Source organism: Triticum urartu, chromosome 5 (genome assembly GCF_003073215.2).
Source record: "Triticum urartu cultivar G1812 chromosome 5, Tu2.1, whole genome shotgun sequence".
Classification (NCBI taxonomy): domain Eukaryota; kingdom Viridiplantae; phylum Streptophyta; class Magnoliopsida; order Poales; family Poaceae; genus Triticum; species Triticum urartu.
Window position 1 is genome coordinate 54,914,717 of NC_053026.1, and position 10,070 is coordinate 54,924,786.

Here is a 10,070-nt window from a genome sequence, read left to right on the forward strand (position 1 = left end):
CTTTGAGTATTTCTTCTTCTTCTTCTTGTCGTCGGAATCATATTCCTTGCTCTTCTTCTTGTTGTTGTTCTCATTATCCCACTGCGGACATTCAGAGATGTAGTGACCAGGTTTCTTGCACTTGTGGCATGTTCTCTTCTTGTAGTCATGAGCAGAAACCTCATCATTCCTTGAGCTGGATTGTGAGGACTTTTTGAAGCCTTTCTTCTTGGTGAATTTCTGAAACTTCTTCACAAGCATAGCAAGCTCCTTTCCAATGTCTTCAGGGTCATCAGAACTGCAGTCAGATTCTTCTTCAGATGAGGAAACAGCTTTTGCCTTCAAGGCACGAGTTCGGCCATAATTGGGACCATAGATGTCTCTTTTCTCAGAAAGCTGAAACTCATGTGTGTTGAGCCTTTCAAGTATGTTAGACGGATCGAGTCTCTTGAAGTCAGGGCGTTCTTGTATCATCAGGGCTAGGGTGTCAAACGAGCTGTCAAGTGATCTCAGGAGTGTCTTGACGATTTCATGCTTGGTGATCTCAGTAGCACCGAGAGCTTGAAGCTCATTTGTGATGTCAGTGAGTCGATCAAACGTGAGCTGAACATTCTCATTGTCGTTTCTCTTGAAGCGATTGAAGAGGTTGCGAAGGACACTGATCCTTTAATCTCTCTGAGTTGAGACGCTTTCGTTGACCTTAGAGAGCCAGTCCCAGACTAGCTTAGATGTTTCCAGAGCACTCACACGGCCATATTGCCCTTTGGTCAGATGACCACAGATGATATTCTTGACAGTGGAATCCAGTTAAACAAACTTCTTGACATCAGCAGCGGTGACACCTTCACCAGCCTTGAGGACGCCATTCTTGACGACATACCAGAGGTCGACATCAATGGCTTCAAGATGCATGCGCATCTTATTCTTCTAGTAGGGATATTCAGTTCCATCGAAGACGGGGCACGCAGCGGAGACTTTGATTATCCCTGCAGTCTACATAGCAAAAACTCCAGATGATTAAACCGAATCATACAGAACAAGGGAGTACCTTGCTCTGATACCAATTTAAAGTGCTAGTGGTCGACTAGAGGGGGGTGAATAGGCGATTTTTATGGAAGTCTTCAAAATATGGAAGTTTCGAAGACAAATGATAGAAATAAACCTATTACCATGCAGCGAAAGGTAAACTACACTAGGCAAGCCATAGTCAAGTATTGAATGAAGTGAAAGCACAAAGACTAATAGCAGCTAGGCAGTATGGATCAGGATGGAAAATAGTATGAAGCCAATTAGAACAAGCAATCACACAGTGAAGACAAAAAGATAATGCAAACAGGCAATGACTTCACAAGGACCAACTGTAATAAAGAGATGGGAAGGACAGCACCAGTAACTCGTTGAAGACCAGTTCCAGTTGATGTGACAACTGTACGTCTGGTTAGGAAGGCTGAGATTTAACTCAGAAGACCGTGTCTTCACCTTATTTCCCTTGAGCTAAGGACACCCGGTCCTCGCTCAATCACTCTGTTAAGTCTTCAAGGTAGACTTCCAAACCTTCACAGACTTCGTTCACCAGCGATCCACAATGACTCTTGGATGCTCAGAACGCGACGCCTAACCGGCTGGAGGATTCACAGTCCTCAAGTGTAATAAGTCTTCAGATCACACAGACAGGAAGATTTCAGTGATGCCTAACACTCTTTGGCTTTGGGTGTTTAGGGCTTTGTCCTCGCAAGGATTTCTCTCTTAAATGCTTCGAGGTGGGTTGCTCTCAAACGACAAAAGTCGTGCACTAACTCTGAGCAGCCAACCAATTTATGGTGTAGGGGTGGGCTATTTATAGCCATTAGGCAACCCGACCTGATTTGTCCGAAATGACTCTGGGTCACTAAAAAACTGACACGTGTTCCAATGGTCAAATTTCAAACACACACAATAACTTTATTTGGGCTACAAGCAAAGCTGACTTATCCAACTCTGGATAAGATTTGCTCTCATTGTCTTCTCTCGAAGACATAGGATTTTGGTTAAGCATCACTTCAGTCATTCTGACTGGTTCACTGGGACCCCACTTAACAGTACAGTGGTTCCTATGACTCAACAAAGAAAAAAAGGAAACAACGAAACAACTAAGTCTTCACGCTCCATAGTCACTCAATGTCTTCTCTTGTCATAGTCTTCAGTGTGAATATCTTCATATACCATCTTTGTCTTCAATGTCTTCATACATTTTTAGGGGTCATCTCCGGTAGAAAAACCGAATCAATGATGGACTACTACCTGTGTTATCCTGCAATTCTCACAAACACATTAATCCGTCAACCAGATTTGTCGTCAATACTCCAAAACCAACTAGGGGTGGCACTAGATGCACTTAACTAATACTCCCTTCGTCCAAAAATACTTGTCATCAAAATGGATAAAGGAACATGTGTCTAGAACTAAATACATCTAGATACATCTCCTTTTATCCATTTTGATGACAAGTATTTTCGGATGGAGGGAGTAACAAACAAAAAGACTTGCAGCAACATGATGGCTAAGAAATGAAGTGCAAGAATGGTATCCAACACGGTTCTTGGTGCCAAACAAGATTGGTTGTGAAATGATAATACCACTAACTACTCCCTCCGTTCCTAAATACTCCCTCTGTAAATTAATATAAAAGCGTTTAGATCACTATTTTAGTGATCTAAACGCTTTTATATTAGTTTACGGAGGAAGTATTTGTCTTTCTAGAGATTTCAATAAGTGACCACATACGTAGCAAAATAAGTGAATCTACACTCTAAAATATATATATATATACATCCATATGTGATAGTCCATTTGAAATCTCTAAAAAAACAAATATTTTGGAACAGAGATAGTATGTAATAATAACACAATCATTTCGATAGCCTATATTTGCAAAAGAGTGCGCCACTTAATAGTCTTGCAGTCTGGATATGCCCTATATGCTTAACCTGTACACTATAAATCCCCCTCCCAACCCACGCCCATGGCCTTACTACCAAAACTTTACCAAGGGCAAGAAGAGCTAGGGGAAGATTGATCGATCATGCATTGTCCGGCAATACATTATGCCTTTCATCACCTACTATCATACGGATTGGTTTTCGGTCATCCTGGAAATGGGTGGATGAGCCCTTCATGTCACGTCATGCGGCAGAGTTCCAATCTAGCTCTTGGCTTTCTATCTTCTATGATCTGCACATCACCGGCTCTGTCTGGCCTCTTCATTGTTCTTGATCTTCGCTTCCAAGCACCTGTGACCTCTTCTGCTTCACTGTCACAGCTGTCATCACAATAAAATAAATCCGGCCGTGTTCCTCTATGCATGACCTCTTCATTGTCATTGTCATTGTCATTGTCAGAAGGTAAGAACTCAACAACTTCTTCACTTTCTGAGCTGTCAGGATCTGATTTCATGGTATATTCATCGTCCTTCACCGCGCTACCAGGCAATGTAGCCTCTTCAGAAAGAACACATACTCTGTTCCTTCCATCACTTTTGCGGGTGCTCCAAGGTGTTCCCTCAAATGTGTCTCCACCTCCTACCACCATTAAATCACTGTCACGAGATGCAACTGCTTCTGATTTTCCTTTCCATAAGATTTCATCAGAGCCATCAGATGTTGCTGCCCCTGTCTTAACATCATCAGAGCCATCAGCTGTAGCTGCCTCAGGTATAACCGCCTCTGATTCTCCCTCCATCATCACACAGTCTTCATGAGAGCCATCAGCTGTAGGTGCCTCTGATTCTCCTTCCTTCATGAAACAGTCATCATCAGAGCCATCAGCTGTAGCTGCCTCAGACATAACATCATCAACCCTCGCACTTTCAAACTCTTTCAGCAGTAGTTTCCTTATCTTGTTTCTTAAATTAGAAGCCTCTTCAGATCTAAACCAACTGCGACTAAACTGTAAAGCCAATACAAGCTCAGTGTTAAACCCTTGAGAAAGAAACTCGCTAAGCTAAACAGACAAAGCATTATAAGAACTGAGAAATACAGAAAGGAGTTGGCACCACCAACCATGACAAGTCTATCTCTTGTGAAATTTTCTGGTGCTTCAATTATAAACCGTTGAATATAGTAAAGCATGAAGATGCCACAATCATATGCGTTGTTCTGCCCTGGAACCTGGTCATTGTAACAATTTATAAGAATGTACCAAGATAAAAATGTAATTTAATTGCAGACCACAATCTAAACAACTTTGAGTGTAGAAATCCAGGAACCAATTCCAAACCAAAAAAAAAAAGATTCAATGACCTGGATAGTTAGCGATCTAAAGAGTTTTGAGTACTAGACTCCTAGGTGATAAGTCAAGCAAGAAGAAACAACTCGCTTTTCGTTATCAAATGCCTCCTTGCTTATGAACTATGGTGTATTTCTCCATAATCAACTCTCATTGCTTTTAAGACACACCTGCATCGTCTGCTTCTATAAAGTATCCACCCATCATAACACTTACCTCAACATTTTCCTTGTGTATATTCCTTGGAAGATCCTCCCATATTGTGTCTGAAATAGAAATGTCAGAAGGAGGGTTCTTCCTTAAATGCTTCCATTCCTCTTCAAGGAATCTACATACAGTTGACGACATCAGCGTTATGAAGAGTTTATTCGCTATCAAAATCATAGAACTCATCAACAAGTGAACCAGCCATCAAGCATCAGTCATAATAGTTCCAAGAAATTTCCCAGCTAGCACCCAAAGTTAGATAATAGTCGTCATGTCACTTACCTCCTAACTGTACGATAAATGTCATCAGTAGGATGCATCCCTAAGGAGTCCAGATGAAGTACGATTGGTCCTGAATTACTCTCTTTTGCAGGAATGCAGATAATCACCAGGCTCCAGTGTGCCCTAATTAACAAAGACAAAAATGCATTTAGCAGAAATACCAAAAGAAGTACACATAATGTTATAAACCTCATAGGCCACAACCCAATGCTTGTAAAATAATTCATCAGATTACTAAAGGATTGATACTTAGGCATCTGAAACTGCAGATCCAGATGGAGCATGGAGTTATAAAACTTATCCAAGAGTGCATTTGGATAAAATAATCAATAACATGAGCCGTCAATTATATTTGCAAGCATATAAATAACAAACATGTTAGAATTCCTATTCCAGTAACTAACTTACGTTCCATGGATTGGCAGTATAATGTATCCTCTCTGAAATATATTGACACCTTTCCACCATCTTCTCAACTTCACGAACTCGCCCTAGAAAAAGTGGAGCATTACAATCTAAAATTATAAAAACAGTACTTTATAAGAAACAAGTAGTGAAGTACTAAGACAGGACAAGTACAACACATTGTCCAAAAATTCAGAGTACTCTGGACATATGCCTGTTACTATCGCATCTTAACATGGAAGCAATAAAAGCAGATGTCCAGAGTACTCATGTATCACTAAGAATAAGATTCAGAGAAAACACCATATGAAAATAGTACAACACTACATAAAAAAGAAAGATAAATCATAAAAAGGCTATTAGATATACAAGAGTCAAGAACTCAAGATACTAAGAAAGGACAACTACAACACAGTATAGTATTTCCTTCGTCCCGAATTACTTGACGCTCAAACGGATGTATCTAGACCTATTTTATTGCTAGATACATCCGTTTGAGCGTCAAGTAATTCCGTATGGAGGGAGTAATAGCTTACACTATCACATTTTACCAAGCAAACAACAAAAAGCTCATCTCCAAAGTACTCTCATGTACCATGAATAATAGAACTTGGAGAAGACTAACATATATTTTTTGCAGCAGTATTCAAGTCATTCAATAGAAAGACAATCTTACCTTCCCAAATAATGCTTCTTGAAGCTTGCTGTAAAAATATGTGTTAAACATGTGGAAATTGTTTCTGGCAGCTTCACGTTGAAATTTGTCTCTTTTGATGTATCTGCCAGAAGAATATCATACAAAGAGTTAAACAGAAACATCCATTTAGAAGCAAAGTTGTTATGAACAGAATTCACAAGTCCTAACTTTAAACAATTCTAACATCTCTGAGTAAGTGGATGACTAAAAATTCACATGATGCTATTTTTACTAATTCGTCAAGCTCAACAGCTCAAATAGATAGCTTGATGATGTCCGGACATTTCAATACCAACAGGCAGCACAACTAGGTGCATTAACACCTAAATGTTCTCAAATCATAAAGAATTGATTGCTTCCTACTCCCTCCGTTCACTATTACAAGACATTTTAGATAATTCAGTATAGACTAGATTCAGACTGAAATGAGTGAACAAACACAATAAAAGGCGTCTATATACATCAGATTTAGAAAAAAGTTAGAACATCTTATAATGGTGAATGGAGGGAGTATTATTCAAAGACACATGATGTGCTCAAGCAGTCTCTAAAAGGAGAAGATCATAGAATGATACAAAGCAAAACTTGAAAGATAGGGACATATATTCTTACTGAATGTAGTAGTTTATTACAGGGGACGACAAATATACTCCAGGATCAAGGCATTTGATATCCGAACTGGTGAGCTCTACAGCTTCTGGATCATCTCTGTTCAAATGTTTAGTGTTAATGACAGAACTAAAGAAAAATTCACTGCCATGAACTGAAGGTCTTCAAAAAAAAATGCAGTGTTCACCTTGATGGATAGTAAATTTTTGAGTAGTTCCTGAAAAACCCATTGTTTTATCAGATAGTAAGTTGAAACTTTAGCTCAGTATGCATAACAGAAAACACGTTGGTGGTGAAGCTCCTTACTTACCATTCCTCTGGCACCCGACAGTCTACTGGTTCATCAGATTGCGCATCTTCGTCATCCACGAGAACCACATCATTAACCTAGTATAGGTACACAATATAATAATGTAGCTGTGTAAGGTCAAATTTGTATCTAAAAGTGGCATGATGATCAATCTACTACTGCAAGTACACTGTCCAAAAACATCCTGGTTTTATTTCATGATGATGACCTAACTTAAAGGACAGACCCAGTGCTAGAATTAATTAGCACGGCCAAACTATTAATGGGAAGTGTGGCAGTGTACATAAATGGAGGAGGCCAGTTTTCTGCAGAAGCCAGCATCATGTAACAAGTGAAATGTCATTAATCGTAAACAGCTCAAATGCACTCACACTGCATGCAATAGGACAGCTTTGTAGCTTGACCACTCAAGCAATAGGAAATAAGGATCATTTGTACAGGGGCAAAAAGTAAGGAAACTTTTACTCCCTCCGTTCCAAAATAAGTGTCATAGTTTTAGTTTGGTTTTAGTTCAAATTTGAACTTTTGAACTAAAACCATTACACTTATTTGGAACGGAGGGAGTAGAATAGTAATTTCATTGATCTAGATGATTGTCACGTTGTCAGCGTACCCACCTTTCGAGAATATGAAACAGATGAATCTCCATGCTGTACATTCCACCTGTGTCGAAGAATTGAAAAGGAATCTCAGCTTAATATTTTGATTAAATGTAATAGTATACTGAGATGTATTGTATGAAGTACTGAGAGAGACTGTATGACGTATGTGAACAATATCCGCAATGCTTATTACTCCCTCCGTTCCTAAATATAAGTCTTTTTAGATATTCCAATATGGACTACATACAGAGCAAAATGAGTGAATCTACACTCTAAACTACGTCTATGTACATCCGTATGTAGTCCATATTGAAATCCCTAAAAAGACTTATATTTAGGAACAGAGGAGTATAACAGAATTGGATATATAACATTTCACCAGAATATGTAGTCCACACATTTTCAATAACTTATGTCAAGCAGGTCTTAACAAAGTGGAGTACTGATATTAATACTGCTGATGTATAAGTGCACAGTGCACCTAAAAAACAAGAGAGAAGGCATTTTCTTCCTAAAAGAATGGCACAATCATGGCTTTGCAGAAAGCAAAACAGCATATGCTTGAAATCTGAATCAAGTAAAGTGATACTATTATCATTTGTTAAAAATGATCAAGATTCCTGTCTCAGAACTCCATTGCGACTACCAAGTCTGCACAATTCCAGAACACAGCAGAACCAAGTAGCCATATACATACATAATTCCGTCAATATACTTTCTTACAAAACAGTGACTTCCTATTAAAAGTGCAGCTTAAAAATTCGTTGGAATTTGAAACTAAATCATAAAAGAGCTGTAAATGGAGTCTCTTGTAATTGCCAAACACAAGTAGTAATAATACTAGTAAGGTGCAATACACATTGACAGAAACATTGTAAATTAGTAACACGGAGATCCTAAAACAGGTTGTGCAGGGATGCCGGGAACAGGGACAGTCAAAACTAAAAATGGGCACTCATGTGGTGTGCTAATAAGCTTGCATGCCTGCAGGTCGACTCTAGAGGATCCCCGGGTACCGAGCTCGAATTCGCCCTATAGTGAGTCGTATTACAATTCACTGGCCGTCGTTTTACAACGTCGTGAAAAAGTTGCTTTGAATCTGCCGACGCTTTTCTCTATCATGTTCCTTTGGATCAACGGCACGGACTCTCTGTTTATGCCCAGATAAAGTAGATGGAGATGTTTTGCTTGAGTACATCTTATCCTCTGGTATAGGTCTCATTCGTCCAGGTTGCTTCAAACTTCTCCGTGCAACCACACCTAGCTGCATTCACCACGATCTCATCCTAATTTAGAAGAGATTTTTACAGATTATCAACAACAAGAAGACGTGCACATCATACTATAGAGTATATACCCCTCCGTAGTTTTTCTTTGTCGAGCGGATGGGAGATAACTTCAGATGGTATCTGTGAGCACGCTCCGCCTCCGAATCATCGACATCTGCAAAAAGGGCACACTACACTTAAAGTTGGGCATAGCATGGTTGTGAGCAAATTAGGTGGAACAGATTCGGCAGTCGTCATATTTTCATTAGATGTTCAAACCAAACTGCATACAATGCATTTCCTGTACCAACTCCATTCACAGCTCCCATGTACCCATACTTTGCCAACCGATCTCTGGACATTGCTAAGGTATAAGCTCATAACTGAACATGCAGTAAGCAAAAAAAGCCTTACCAAGTAAGTAAGCATCAGAACGAGGATCCCGGTAGGAAGCACCGCCATCCTGCGAATAAACACACCATGACCATGTAAACAGGTTGCGAGAGGGAGAGGGGGCCCAATCAGACACGAGTGCAGGATCGAACCTTGGCGCTGTTCGTACCCATCCCCCGGCGCCGCGCCTCCTCCTCGAGCAGCCGGAGGAGGCGTTTGCGGCCTTCCCTCTTCTCCTGCTCGATTAGGCCTCCGAACGCGGGGTGCGTGCTGCGGACGCACGTGATCTGAAGCCGCAGCTCCTCGCCCGACAAATCCGCGATGTCCCGCCGCAGCCCGTCATCCGATCTCCCCGAGAACTCCCCCTCCGCCTCCGCATCCCTCCTCCCCTTCCCCTTGGCCGGCGCCGGGGGAGGGGAGACGAATCCCTCGCCGGGGGAGGAACGGGCGGACGCATTCCCCTTGGCCCTCCCCTTCCCGGCCGCCGAGGGAGGGGAGTCGAAGCAGACGTCATCGTCGCGGCCGGGGGAGGCGGGGCTGAACATCTGTACCCAGTCGATATGGATCCTATTCGACGACGACGCCCCCATCGTCATCCGCGGCGCCGGCGCCGGCGCCGCCGATCGGCGGGGAGGAAATGCGGATTGGGACGTTGTGCGGAGAGGGAAATTTGGGGTTTGGGTTTTGGGCTTGGGGGGAAATCGGGAGGTTGCCGCGGCTATTAGTATTACCCCGCAACTTAATTAAGCGTAAAAACTTCGTCGGGAAGATTTGCTCGCGGATTTGGAGACATTTATACATACGACAATCTTCGGGTTTTTTTTTTTACTCGGAATCTTCGACTCTTCGTTACACGTACGTACAGGTGGACGGACGGCTTGCGCGGTGAGCCTGCTTCCCCGGACTCCGACGCTTTTGCTCGTGCTAACGAGGATCTTTAAAAAAAAAAAGTCGAAAAAGTAACGGTGTGATCTAAGTATCGGTGAAATAGGATCGGATTCGAATGGCTAACGTATAGTATTTCAGTACTACTCTCTCTATTTCTAAATAATAAG

General features: G+C 41.3%; 1 pseudogene; it reads right to left on the bottom strand.

Moving 5' to 3' along the window:
- Positions 1–2,755: 2,755 nt before the first annotated feature.
- LOC125507862 lies at positions 2,756–9,803 on the bottom strand (annotated as a pseudogene).
- Between the last annotated feature and the right edge of the window lie 267 nt (positions 9,804–10,070).